Below are 15,272 nucleotides of genomic sequence, written 5' to 3' on the forward strand. Positions count from 1 at the left end.
ACTCCACTATGGCGGAGCAGCGTTGGAGGGGAAATAGGAGGGAGGCTGTTTATCTCTGTGAGGGGACTCCGAGCTGCTCTGCTGCCCAGGGCGTTAGGACGCCCAGAGTTCCCCGGGATTCCCAGCTGCTGGGCAAAGTGTCCCGGGACGTTTCCGTCCAGCTGTGGGGTCCCTGTCCCTTTAGGTCTTTCAAAAAGCACTCACTTTTCTTTGTCCCAGGGGTGCCAGCTGTGGGGACCCACTTACAGGTTTTACTGTCCTGTTTCCCTAATATCCAGAACCCCACGCATTGTGTGTCTGCGCTCCGGTGCAGATGGCTGGGGCTGGGTATTTAGCAGTCTTGGGCTCCCTCTCCCTCCCTGCTCCGACTCCTCTCCTCCTGCTGGGAGCTGGGGTGAAGGGTCTTCAGGTCCTGCTGGCCCGCGGCTTGTATTTTACCCCTTTTGCGAGGTGCTGGGTTTTCACAGGTGTAGATGTAGCCTGGCTGTTGTCCTGTATCTTCTGGTCTCTCTTTTAGGAATAGTTGTATTTGTTGTATTTTCAAAAATATATATGGTTTTGGGAGGAGATTTCTGCTGCTCTACTCATGCCGCCATCTTGGCTTCACCTGGGCTGCCTTAAGTTTTAACTAAACTAACCTTCATGAAATGGGCAAGTGACTTAAAAAATCCCCTCAAAGAAACAGCAGATAAAATTAATCATGAAATAATACATGAAGCAATAAGCCACAAACTGACATGTATTCCTTTGTCACCAGTGTTGGAAGATACATAGAAGACATTGCTGAAGACTTTGAGAAACAGGTATTGAACACATTTTATAGCATTACAATTTATGTAGTGTTAGAATTGGGTGGATATATGGTCATTCTATTATGTCTTAGATTGTAGTTGCTAGTTGTATTTTGAAAGGGAAATTCATGATCACAATTTTGCACTTCTAAAGGAAAAATTTCCTTAAGAAGATAAATTCTCAGTAGTAAGAGAATCTTTGTGCATTCCTTCAAAAATGTTTTATGAGAAATACACATTTTGATGTAGTTGCTGCTTTGCCTGGGATTGAAAATTTTGAAAATATTCTAAATAACATTTTCATATATGAAATCTCTTAAGTGCATCATTGTTAGCAAGCTTTTCATTAGAGAAATTGAAGCCAGGAGTGCATCAACATTGATGTTTCTAATTTCATAAAAATGAGACCCTTTAAAGGATTGTAAAAAATTTACATGACTTTGTAATGTGAAGTAACAGTGATATTTCCTACCACAGAGAATTTTACTGGTTATGTCATTAAAAATTCAGTACTTAAAATAGTTGTTGAATTTAAAGACAAACTAAGCATTTCATTTACAAAAAAATTCTTTAAAATTTGCTGACCTTTTCACTGATGGCAAAAGGCTACCAATAGAGCACTATTTGACAGATATTTAAAAACAAGCCCACTTATCCTTTAGGTATCATTAAAGTAATGGGAACTTTTTTCATAGTGTAGATAAAGTAAGTGATATTTGGGAAAAATAAGCATTATGGAGAAGGTCTTTAGAAAATAGTTGTTTGGGAATTTTACACTAATATGTGATGATATTGTGGCTGAAGAATAATACAAGGGTATCACAAGAATGCTTTGAGTTGCAAATTTAAAAACTTTTTATTTATATTTTCATTTGAACAGACATACAATAATGTATCAGTTTCAGGTGTACAAACAACACAGCGATTGGACATTTGTATACATTGTCGAATGATCACGACAATAAATCTGGTTATCATTTGTCACCAAAGTTAATACAGTTATTTGACTGTATTCCCCATGCTGTACATTATATCCCCATAGCTTATTTTATAACAAAGTTTGTACTTCTTGATTTTCTTCACCCATTTCACCCACTCAATTCCCCTGCCCTCTACCAGCCACCAATCTATTCTCTGTATCTATAAGTCTAGCTTTTATTTTGTTTTGTTTGTTTTGCTTTTTAGATTCTACGTATGATGAAATCATGCAGTATTTGCCTTTCTCTAACTTATTTTCACTTAGTATAATACCCTCAAAGTCCATCCATACTGTTGCAAATAAAACTTTTCAAATAGAATTTTCTACTCCATCTGAACATCTTCTAAATGAAGAATTTTGAATCTTATTGTTAACTTTTTTTTTTTTTAACACAATGCCTACATCAAGGTAACATCTGGGCAAACTGAATTTCCTGTCTGAATATCAACAGAGAGTTTGGTGTAACTGGTGCCTGGGAATGAAAAATGAGTATCATATTTTAATAACTAAAGACAATGATATACTTTGTCCATTTGAAGGATCTTTTTCATTTTTGATAGCCATTTAAGCATTGAGTCAATTGAACCTAGAGCCAAAGCCCTCAAAATATTATATCACTGAATATTATACCAAGACTAAAATAAGATGTTCTTATAAAGAGCAAAATAATTTTTATATTATAAATAAACACAATAAAATATCACTTTACTTTCAAAATATTTACTTCATTGTTATCTAACCTTTCTTTTTAATTTCTACTTTTTTTGCTTAAGGTTATGAGTGTACATAAAATATCTGTACAATAACACATGTATGCAATTTATAAATAAATGTGTATACTTTAGTGCACAAATCTACTCTCCCTCATTCAGTAGAGAAGTGGGTTCAAATATTTTCTACTGATCAAGATATGTGTTGAAAAATATGTGGAAATCATTGGATTAATAAAAGTGATGGAGAGAGCTTTTTACATAGTTAATCTGATAGAGTAACATCATATAATTGGGAGGAAAAAACAAGAAATTTAAAAATATTTTAATACTATCAAATAGAAAAAACTGGGAATAATTTAATGTAAAGGCCAACAGTTTGACATATTTCAAAACCCTCCTATGGCATTACTATATTCATTTCAGGTCTACATTTTTGGACACCTACTATGCTCTGCTTGGCCCTGGTAATGAAAAGAATGGTCTCCTGTCCAAAGCCATCTACCATCTAACAGAGAAATCAGAGCATGTGTCACCATGTGAAGTAATGGAGTAATGTGAAGGAACAGCCAATTTCCATGAAATATTGTAGGCAATATACAAGGGGGTTCTATGAATAATACAAGATGGTATGTAGTGAAGTCTGTTGGGATAGCATGAGAAGGCCTTCTGATGGAGGTGGTGCCTGAACTAAAATTTCTTGACATATTAGAGAACAGTAGAATTCATTCATAATTTAATAAATTAGAAAGTATTCATAATAATTGTTTCACTTTGTTTAATGAGGCAGAAAACTCTTAGGTAATTTATAAAGATACCTGTTTTCATAAAACATTTTAAAAGTTTTGATTGCTAAAGTAGTAAAGTTCCATTATTTGGAACATTCCTCAGACTACACTTGTGCCAAATCAGTAATATACTTCCCTTTATTCTTCCTCATTCAGTCAATGCTCCTTGAACAGCAACTTTGATCTAGGCACTGAGCTGGGTGCCAGGAATATGCAGTCACATAAGACACTGCTTTTGCCCTTTTGCCCACATAAGACACTGCTTTTATAGCTGCATTGCAGACAGTGTTATATATATATATATGTGTGTGTGTGTGTGTGTGTGTGTGTGTGTGTGTGTGTGTGTGTGTGTGTGTGTTAATGTGAGAACTGCTGAAATAAAAGCTGGAACAAGGTGCATGTAGCTATATTGATCAAGAAGAGACTGATTGTTTTTGCTTAAAGAGAAGAAAGTGGGCCATGTCAGAAGAGATTTTCCAGAAGAAGTGATGGTTAATCTAGGTCTTGAAGAACAAATACGATTTTACCAAGAAGATGGTGGAAGGAAAGACATTCTCGGGAGGAGGAGCAAGCTTATGCAAGTGCAAGGAAGCCTGCCACCATTTTTGAGCCCCTTGTAAACTATTTTTTATTCATATTCTTATCACCATTCCTTCACAAATTCTTGCTTAGCTAATGTTAGACTAATGTTAGATCAAGATTTACAAAATGTCTGTCTCCAGCAGGTCTGTAATCTGATCTGTCTTTAGAAACTGGACAGATTTAGAACTATGTTCCACACCAACAATAGGCAATTCAAGCATTCTTGCAAGTTGGAGACACTAGATTCTTAATGGCAGTTGGCCTGGAAAGTGGGACGTCACTGGTAATTGTGGATGGTAACTGGCCTTTGCAGCTTTGCTCGATCTGCATGCTAATCATTGTCTCCGTTGTCTTGCCTTTCCATCTAAGAAAATCTTTCGTCCGTCCACATCCATGGCTACCACGTTTGCAGCAGAGGATCTTAAGATTCTCAACCCCACGGGTTCAACACCGCTGACTGGATGGATAACCCAGAGAAAAACCACCCAAATTCCATTTGGGCCAATGAGGTTCTCTTCATGAAAAACTGAGGTTAACATGAAAAACTCCATGTTATGCTTGAGCATATGGTGGCAAAGGGTCCTGAATAAGATTATCTAGACTCTAGGCCTGTTGGTTGGCAGAAAGAAACTCTGCCTGTCATTATCAAAATGCCAATTGTCTGAGAGGTGCACCCATGGGTGCAGGTAGCAAGGGAATACCTGCCCACATCTTACTGGCCAGGGGTCTGTTTACTCTTCCAAGGAGTTCCAGGTAACCTCAAAGAGCTATGTAGCTCCTTGCTCCAAAGCCACTTGTCTGGGGAGCTGAGAAACACTTTCAAGTACACCAGGTGGAAAGGGAGTTCATCTGAAGGCCACATGAGCATCTCACATCATCCAACTGCATGTAGTACCACGAAGTCTCATAATGCTAAAAAATTCTTTAAACAAGCTACTTTCTCTTCTTTTTTCTTTCAGGCAGCATCCTTTCTATTATCTGCATCTTTCTATGTATACCTCCATTTCCTTCTCTTTTACGCAGCCAGCCTTCTTTTGCAAAGCTCTGAGTTCCTTTTCCTAAGTAACTTCAGTTAAACATGAGCCTCTGGAGCCATTTGGACTTCTGGAGCACAGACTTGACGTCGCAGCTCCAGCAAACACTGATTCTTACTATATGCAACCCTTCTGCTGCTTTGCTGGAATTCTTGTCACCACTGGTGTACCTCTCTTGGACAGCTGATATTTTTGGTATGATTGGTAGAATTTTTCCTCTGCCAAGTAGCAGTCTTACTGTTTAGATATCTTATTTGCTCCCAAGTGTCCAACATAACATCTTAACTTCAGTTGGCAAAATATTCTAGATGGTATAGATTTAAAGGGCATTGCTAGAGCCTCTGTAAGAATAGGTAAGTTGGCAGAAAGCCTAGTACTGGCACAGGGAAAACAAAAACCAGGCGCTGCCAGGATGTCATCTTTGTGGGGCATGTCAGCAGCTTGTTCCATCTAAGTCACAACGAGACAGAGTTAAGCCTTAGACAGTTAGGCAAGCTTACCCTGTTGTAGAAAGCAGGCAGAGTAGTCCAGGTACAGCAGGAGACAAAGGGGTTGAGGCTAAAGGTTAAATGGAATCTTAATACCAACAACATTAAGGAACTCAAGAAAAATAATCAAGCAGGACAGAAATCAGGGCATGCTAAGAGGGAGCAGTTTTTTTAGTCAAGAACATCTGCTGAAAGAGACCTATAATTTCAGAGCAGTTCAGAGCTACTGGACACCATTCCTCTTCCGGATCATGAACTTTTTGTAGCCGACTTAGGTCTAGGAACAGTCAGAAGCCTTCAGAGCCATTGTTCGATAAGGATGACTGTGCTGTCCCTGCACAGACTTGGATTTTGAATGGTCCGTGATCCTCAGAGAGGCTGTCATGGGTTACACCCCAGTGGAGCCAGTATGATACCGTGCAGAGGAGAGGATTTCTTTCTACTGAATGTCAAGGTCACTGTCTATCATATCACCTTAGTTTAGTTTTTTTCATGGTTCTTATCACCATCTGAAAATCATTTGTTTGCTTATTTGTTAATTGTCTGTAAAGTGTAAATTCCTTCAGAGTGAGACATTGATCCTTTTTTCCCCCATTCCTGTGTTCTTAGCACCTGGAACAATGTTTGGCTTAGTATGCACTTAGTAAATATTAACTGAACAAACAAGCAAAAGTCCATGAACTTGGCGACATGGTCAAGGCCAAGGACCTGGACACCAGTCCAAGTCCTGGTGATCCTGACAGTCCTGGATTAACGTGTGCATTTTAAATGTACTTGGAGAACTTAATGGGGTGTCAACAACCGTCACTGACCTTTCACCCCACCCATACCCAAATTTTCTCCTCAACTCTGATTTTGCAAATTTTCTAAGAAGAAAAAACGTGACTGTGCCCTTCTGGTATGAAGATTTTGCATCTACTTGTTTTTGTTGAACAAGCACTCAGCCACAAATGTTTTCTCTGTTTCAGTCTGCTTCTGAGATGACTCTCAGGCATGGACACCTCCCCCACACACATTCCCCTTCCATTTTGTCTTTCTTCCAATATGCAAATTCCTCAGTTTTCACAGGTGATAAAACAGTTGTTTATCAGGGAAGTGTAAGTGAGCATATTTTCAGGAAACAGCTGAAATTTCTTTGCTTTTTTGAAAAGCAGCCACATGGCTAAATATGTGTACAGAACATGTTTACTAATTAACAGCCTCCCACTGAGTCAGCTTCCCTTCCTCCCCTATTTCTTTTTCTTTCTTAGAGAGTTGTTTGAATGAATACAAACTTGACCCAGCACTTCTCAACATGGAACTACATTTATTAGCATGAACACTACTGCTCTTGAAATACTTATTTTTTTATGGGATGTAGTTGAAGTGAAAATAGCATTCTATTAATGAAAATTAAGTTTTTTAGATACTAAGAGGATACCTACCTCATGACATTACACACAATCTCTTTGAAAGCAGGAAGTTAGAGTGAAAATTTTATTAAGTTACAGAATGAAATAATGAAATAATTTTAGTAATCTTAAAATCCAGGAATGCTATTTGCATTAGTGGTTAAGTCAATCAACAGGGGTTAAGTCAATCAACAGCTGTTTATTGAACACCTATTATATAAAATAATCTTACATGGGTGATCAACATGATACAAGGAAACATAAATATGTTGTGGAACTGGAAGATCTATATGGAAAAACAGGGTGTTACTTCATAGGCATTCCAAACTTAACATGTTCAGAACTAAACGTCTCATAAATCTATTAGGACCTTTTTTAGTGTTCCTTATTTCAATAAATGGTTCACAATCTAGTAGAAGAAATAAATAAAGAACAGCATTTATGAAATAGTATTAGTGCTTTAATGCAGTTAGGCACAGGATGTATATGATTAAGGAGAAATATTTAATACAATTAAATGCAATGGAATGCAGAAAGCAGTATTCTTCATTATCAGAGGAGAATTTCCTACATCATTTAAAAATAGATTAACGCACACATCACTGGTGATTCTTTTCAAATGTATCTTCTTTCTTTTCTGCATATGCTGTATCTGTTTTATGGGTTGATGGAGTTAACCCTTCAACAAGATAGAGCAGTCTTATTGGTGTTTTTGCCTGAGAACTTAGAGCCTTTCTGATTTCCTTCCAAAACTGAATTAAACTGCTAGCCAAAAGGGCCAGCTGCTTTTGTTAGTCACAAACTTTAAAGTTCCCTAGTCTCCAGCTATGACTGTATCAATAATGCTAATGCTATTGTGGCAACCATTTTGATTATCATGTCAGTTTAAATGCTTTGATAACTTATCTTCACTCTGCAAATCCCTTTTGAACTGCATAATTAATGATAGGACTGTTAAAACAGAGGGACCAGTTTTAGGTCTTAATGGGCTTTGTAATTTGTCCTCTGTTTGAAAAGACAACTTTAGCTCTATGATGATGGAAGAATATATTCAGAACTTCAATATGGAATGAAGCATTATTTACAACTCAACTAACTGTAAAATGTATAATGTTAATGCAGTCTAGGTCTAATTTCTCAGTCTATTGGTGTGTATAATATATAAGCCCTATTCAACATGAAGTCTCTGTAGTTCAGTGCAAAGTATTTTCTCATTAGAAAAGGGAGATGTTTCCTGAAGCAGTCAGGTAAAGATCATTACCAGTCTCTTGACAAGATTAGTTCTTATTTTTATGGATCTACTCATGTGTACAGGTGAGATTTTTTTTAAAAATTAATGAACTGCTAATGAAAAGGTCTTCTGTAACACACAGTATTCAGTTTCAGATTAAGCAGGTCATAGTGGAATAGGCAACTGCTTGTGAAGAATCTGATCTCCTGTCCCAAAGACATCAACCCATCCCCTACCATTTTCAATATTTTATCTTCATTTCTTTGAGACTAGAAAGTGTTTTGGTCATCAACGCCTCAATAGATAGGAAGATTTACCAGGAAAAGAATAGAATCAATGGGTTCTTAATTATAAAAATATGAATGTGCCAAAATGTAAAGGCATGAAAGAAGATATTTGGGAGAGTGTTTTTATTAGGTATTGTCTTAAAATTGATTTAATGACTAATATTTATTATATACTTATTATATACCAGGCATCATAAGAACAACTTTACATACATATCATATTTAATCTTCCTGTAAACCCAATTTTAAAGATTATCCCATTTCAAAGCAAAGAAAATTAATCTTAAAAACATGAAGCTGCAAGTCAACAAATCCTTTGGGTTTTACCTTCAAAATATTTCCAGAATTGGGCCACTCTTCCCACATCCTTCATTGTTGTCTAAACCATTTTCATTGGCCACCTGACCATTCCTGTAGCCTTCAGACTGGTCTCTCTGTTTCTGTTTTTGTTCTACAGTCCATTCCTCACGCTGCATTCAGGAAGAGAATTTTTTAAATTGATGTTAAGATCAGGTCACTCCTTTGCTCAAAACTCTCCAAAGATTTTCCATCTAAAAGAAAATCTAGACTCTACCATATCCCACCAGACAGTACATGGCCCCATGATTCAGAGGTGCCCACAAATTACAAAAACACACAAAAGTAGATTTATTAAAGGATACACAGGTACCCTTTGTCACTCAGGATCATTTCTGAGCACTGGCACAGCACCGCCTCCTCCAAAATACATAACCTTGTAAAGTAACACTGTTCAGGCCTCAGGGAAATGTCTTTCCACATTTTTAAACCTATGTCTTATACAAACGCTGTGAAGATTTGTGGATTGTATTGTTGCTTCATGACTTCAAAGAGCAGTGGAAGAACCTGAAAGAAAAGACAAACTAATTTTCAAATTCTTTCTCTCAGAAAGCATGAATACAATACATTCTTCTGTAATGAAATACAGTTTTCCGGTAGTGCCCTGCATCATTTTCTGCTCCAATTCATGGTTCAGAAATAATTGCCTGTGGGGCCTGGGGATCATTTTGTGTGCTAAACAATTTATATTTACTCTTTAATTTGTATATATATATATAGATCTAAACAATGTATGAAGCATAATACTAATTCCTTAAATTGACAATTAGGCTTAAAGTGTAAAATTGAAAATAGTTTCTGTCTTTGACAAAAATTTAGTAAGATTTAATTAAAATTTTAAAAAGTAAAATTCAAATGTTGGCTTTCTTTCTGTAATATTAATTTAAAGTTTTGATATTCACTAATCACAATTTGAATTTTCCCTTTCATTTTAATAGATAATTCTAAACATTTTAGAAAAAAATAGAACTTTTTTGAAAACATGATTGAAAATAATTTTAATTTTTATATTTACTTTATTATATTTTTGGTTAAAACATATTCAGATTATGAGCATACTGAATACAATGACATACTTTTTAATTCTTTAGATCACTGAGAATGAGGACAGGTTGAAGGCATGATAAAAAAGAAAAAGTACAAGGGAGAGCCCCCAAAATAAAAAAAACTTGAGATGAAAAATGAAATAGAAAATATACAAAAAAGCAGGTTGCTTAAATATCTTAAAACTAGAAACAATGAAATTCAAGCACAACCCACTTAAAAGTCATGAAAACATATTACAAATAATTTATTTAATGAAGGTTTAGTTGTGATCAAAAAACAAGCAGGAAAACAAAAACAAAAAAACAGTAAAGTTATTCCCATAAATTCACAACTTATACATGTCACGAAATCTGTGCAACTTCATACTCTTTGCTAAAAGAAGATTTAATTGCTAATTAAGACAAAGACAATATAGTGAACCTCCCTTTGTACTCTTGCTGTGGGGTCATAGTGGTTTATAAAATTGGATTTATAAATGTTAGTTACATATTTGTTATTCTTCTTTATAGAACTTATCACAGAATGGCATATTTTATATCCGTTTTGCTTATTTGCTCATGATATGTCTCCTAATAGATTTTAAGTTCAATGAGAGCAAGAAGTTTGTTTTCTTTATATGGCTACCTATTTGTAAGTCTAAAACAATGCCTGCCCCAAAGCATGTGTTTAAGTGATTTTTGTTGAATGTGGAATACTGAGTAAGACTTTACTGGCCTAACTATTAGATATACTGCATTTCAAAGAGAGGGCAGTGTAAGCCTCTGGGAAGACACTGGGGATAAAGAAAACAAAGTTCAAATCACAATATTTGGAGGTGTTACAGCAAACATTTTAGCCTACCCTTCTAGTGTTATTAAAACTCTTACCACTTATTTGGGCTTGTCATTGACTTAACATTATGTTGACCTAACACTACTCTCTTGGTGGAGTGGATTCAAGAAGAAAGAAGACAATTGTAGACTGTATTAATATCAAAATAATTGCTGTCTCTCCTTACTGGGTCTATCTTAACAGGAGAAGTATATTTCCCAACCCATTACCTCTTGCTTGTCTGAGTGATCTGCTTTGTCCAATAAAATCTGAGTAGCAGTGACTATGTCAATTTTGAACAGAATCATTAAGAGTCAGTCTATGGCTCCACTCTTAGTCTTTCCCTTCTACCAGTAACTGGCCTATCCCCGATAAGGCAGCTCTTTCAGTCTATATCCTGGAATCAAGACAATTTAGGCAGAGTCAAAGCTGAACTGCAAGGAATATGTACCATGAGCAAGAAAGAAGCCTTTTTTGCTAAAGCCACTAGGGTGCTAGAGTTGGCTTATACTGACTTGTGGGAAATGGTTTGTACTTATCTCCTCCCAAACCTGTATAAAGTGATGCCATATTAGTAGCTTAAAATTGGCTAATGTGGGAGTATTTACTTATGGAAACTGCCAAATACTATCTACCAAGGCTTTTATTCCTGGAGAGTTTATTGTTAAATTTATCAATACTCCAATGCCTGATGTCACAAATACTTGAGATTCTTTGTTACTACACAACTTAGGCTAAGCTGTCTGGTACATTCTTCTCAAACAGTTTACAACCTGTGGTAGATATTAATGGGTCTAAACAGAATAACATTATAGTATGTGCTACATTGAGGCAAACACAGGATTTTATGAATGTCAAGAATTGTGAAGGCTCTGAGGTTTTACCCTACTTACAAGCTCACAAGTTATGTTGCCAGTTTCATGGATGCTGGCAGAAGATATGAGACTCCCAGATCAGAGGAGGATCAAAGGACTTTATTACTCACAGCACAAAAAAAACAGCATAAACTTCATGTTCATGTCTGTTCCTGAAATCACAAAGGAAATGGACAGGCCCAGGTAGATGCAGCACATGTGATGAGCTTTTGTCACTGCTAAGGAACCTCACATTAAGGTTGAGGTTTTTCAGGTTTTTCAAACCTGAATCTTTTTTCATGCACTATGAGCAAACCTTCCTAATTTTTGCCATGGAGGTTGACAAATCTGCCTTGTCTAGTGGGAGACACCAGCTCTATCTTCCAAAGCTGTTGAGAACAAACACCATCAGTGGCTCTGCTCACAAGCGCAGAAATATGAGAGACACCTAGAGAATTGTCTCCCCAGGTGAATACAGTCCCTGAAGGGCACCTAACCTTGACAGGAGAGTTTCCACGGTCTCCCATTTTAGAACCTCTTGAGGGTCTCTCTTTAAGAGTAACACATGGTTGAGTATTTTTCTCCCCTTCTTTTCTTTGCTTTTCTGTATCCCTTTGTTAGATCACTGAACTTAAGCAATCATTGATCTTAATAACATCAGAACTGAGGTGTTAGTAGTGAATGGTGGTCTTGTTGTTTCTCTGAGTAACAGTATGAATAGGGGTATAGCTCTGGGGGAAGTGTGTTCCTTCCTGGTCCAGTTGAATAAACTAGTGAAACTGGTGAAGCTGAAAAAGTCTGGGGAAAGGATAAACTTGAAGAAACCCATTTATTGCTCACAAGAGGTCTGGCTCTGTTCATCCCTTTCTGGCATCCACTCTCCTATCTCTCCCAACCCAGTACATACTTCCCTTTTCTGTCCCCACTCCCACCCCCAACCCCTTCCAGGAGCAATTCCATGGGTGGAGCCCCTGCAACTGGCAGATGCTAAACCAAGTAGGCAACAGAAGGAAGGAGAGAACAGCTACTCTCCGCCCCTGGTTCCTGAGGCTGCAGGGAAGAAACATCTATTAATATGTAAATGGTTACGGCCGGACGGAGGATTCTGGAAATATTGCGATTTTACCCCACAAATGGTGAGTAATTGCTCAGGCTCTGTAGTTATTCCTGAAGGGCCCCCACCCATAAGATGGCGAACCTCCTGCTTCTCTTCCGGGTCCTCAGTTCCCGCCGGCGCCACCTGAACCCCAATCACCCCTCGCCCCCCTAATCCCAGCACCTGGCCAATAGCCACCAGCCCCGTAGAAGTGACACCACAATCACCCCATGCCCCTTCCTATATAACCCAGCATCTTTCCCTAATAAAGCAGAATTCTCTGGTGAATTGCTGCTGTGTGTCGCTCCTTCCTTTCATTGGTGCCGAAACCCGGGAGACGGGACACCCCAACTGGGCCCCGTCTTCCCCCGACACCAGCAGCAGCTTGCCCTCGTCCTCTTTTTCCGGCGCTGGCTCCTCACATTCACCATCCTCTCTGGCCTTTGGGTAAGTTTTCCCCCGGAGCGGGCCACTCTTCCCCGAGCTATTGCAGCGCCATTGACCGTGATCATCCGGCAAGGCCCTGACGCTCGGGGACGAGGAGGGAACTCTCCCCGCCTCAGGCCTTCACGGCTGCGGGGGACCCTCAGGCCCCCCTCCAACAGCCATAAACGAGGTGACTCCTTGCGGATGAGAATGCTCCCTTCCCCCCCTCCTCCTTCCGTTCCTTCCGCTGAAAATCCCTAGTACTAGGTACCTCGTGACTCCAGCACTCTGCCTTCTTAGAGAAGTCTGGGTGACGACCCACACCTCCTAAGAAACCGACTCGTATACGAGTTTCCGCAGACCCCCAAGGATCATCGGGGACGCCCTTTGTCTCCTTGCCATCTGCTCCCAGTCCGAGGGTCTCCGCTCGTCTTCCCCTGTTTGTCTCCTTCTCTGTCCTTTAGCCACGGGAGCCTCCTCATCCCTCCCTGAAAGCTCACCTCTTGAATGCCTGCTCAAGCATCTAGCCACCCTCTCCCTGACGCCTGATATAAAACCAAAACTTCTCCGTAAATACTGCTCCCAAGATTGGCCGACATACCCCCTAGACAGTAACAACCAATGGCCCGCAGGGGGAACTCTTGATCCTAACATCACTCACGATCTCTTTAACTACTGCCAGCGCCTGAAAAACTGGAAGGAGATTCCCTATACCGAAGGTTTCCGCCTCCTCCCCCCGCCTCCCCCCAAGTTCTCCTAGTCTTCAAGCCGTCTCCCCTACAAAAGCCTCCCTTTCACTCCCTTCCCCCTCCTACAACCCCTCCGCCCTCCTCCGCCGTGGCAGCCGCCTCCCCCTCCTCTACTACAACAGCCCCTCCCCCTCCCTCCACCACCATCTCCTCCCCCACCTCACCCCCCTTCCAGTTCAAGCCTGAGCCTTTCAGCCCCCCTCCAACTAATTTCCAGGAGCCTCCTCCATCTTTGCCCCCATCACCTATTTCTCCCCCACAGACTGAGCCAGAACCCTTCAGTCCTCCTCAGACTCGGTCCCGAGGGCCTCCCAAAATTATTGCCCCCCTCTGAGAAGTAGCAGGATCCGAAGGCATCATGCACGTTCACGTCCCTTTCTCCTTAGGAGATTTAGCCCAACTGGAGAAATACCTAGGTTTCTTTTCCACTGATCCCACGACATATATCAGGGAGTTTCAATGGACCTTCCAGTCATACAGCCTCACACATCATGACATTTTCATGCTCCTGGCCAATACCCTCCTTCCTGAAGAGTGCAGACGAGTTTGGGACTTCGCCCAAACACACACCACCAAAACCCACAGGACTGGCCCCACCGCTGTCCTCGAACAAGACCCACACTGGGATTATAACACCGCCGTGGGTCTCCGCTCTCGAGATATTTTTGCCTCCTGCTTAATAGCAGGTCTGAAAAAGGCAGCTCGTAAAGTAGTCAATTTTCAAAAGCTCCAAGACATAATTCAAAGGAGGGAGGAGACACCCTCTGAGTTCTTACACAGACTCACTCAAGCCCTATTACAGTACACCAGCCTGGACCCAGAAACGCCTGACGGGAGACATGTCCTTATGACACACTTCCTGGCTCAAAGCTACCCCGACATTAAAGCTAAACTCAAAAAGTTAGAACAGGGCCCCGATACCCCACAGACTGAGATCCTAACAGTGGCCTTTAAAGTCTTCCATAACCGGGAGGAGGAGAAAGAACGCCGTAAACAAAAGGCTGATCAGGCCAATTTCCAAATGTTGGCCCAGCTGATAAAACCACAACCTGGGCGCCCCTCTACAAACAAGCCCCCCCCAGGAGCTTGTTTCAAGTGTGGACAAGGATATTGGTCAAGGGCATGCCCCTCCCCCAGAACTCTACCACCCCATGCCCCAGATGCCACAAAAAGGGCCACTGGGGGTCTGATTGCCCAGCCACCCGAAGGGGAGGCTGGACGAACAACCCCCATCCTAAGCCCACTGTAGTGGGGCTGGCAGAAGAAGATTGATGGGGCCTGGGGGCTTCTTGCCCGACCATTTCGATCACCAAACAGGAGCCCAGGGTTACTTTAATAGTAGACGGTCGCCCCATCTCCTTCCTCCTAGACACAGGAGCCACCTTCTCAGTCTTGCGGGAATACCGGGGCCCTACCACGCCTGCCATTACTCCTATAGTTGGGGTAGGAGGTAAACAGATTTTCCCATTAAAACCCCCCCCTTTTTATGCACAATCCAAGACAATCCCATACCTTTCTCCCACTCCTTCCTGGTTATGCCCCAGTATCCCATCCCCTTACTAGGACGGGACATCCTTTCTCTCCTCCATGTTTCCATAACTATATCCACTCCCACAGCCCCCAGTACTCCTTTTCTGATGGCCCTCATAGGC

The 15,272-nt window shown here is 40.2% G+C and overlaps 1 long non-coding RNA gene across 1 annotated transcript; it reads left to right on the forward strand.

Annotated features, from left to right (window-relative positions):
• The first annotated feature begins 756 nt into the window (after positions 1-756).
• Positions 757-12,461, forward strand: LOC130683205 (uncharacterized). The gene is made up of 3 exons (XR_008996825.1): positions 757-803; positions 2,907-2,947; positions 12,298-12,461. It is a non-coding gene; the product is annotated as an uncharacterized LOC130683205 (long non-coding RNA).
• Positions 12,462-15,272: the final 2,811 nt, after the last annotated feature.

The sequence above is a fragment of the Manis pentadactyla genome, chromosome 3, assembly GCF_030020395.1.
Source record: "Manis pentadactyla isolate mManPen7 chromosome 3, mManPen7.hap1, whole genome shotgun sequence".
Lineage (NCBI taxonomy): Eukaryota > Metazoa > Chordata > Mammalia > Pholidota > Manidae > Manis > Manis pentadactyla.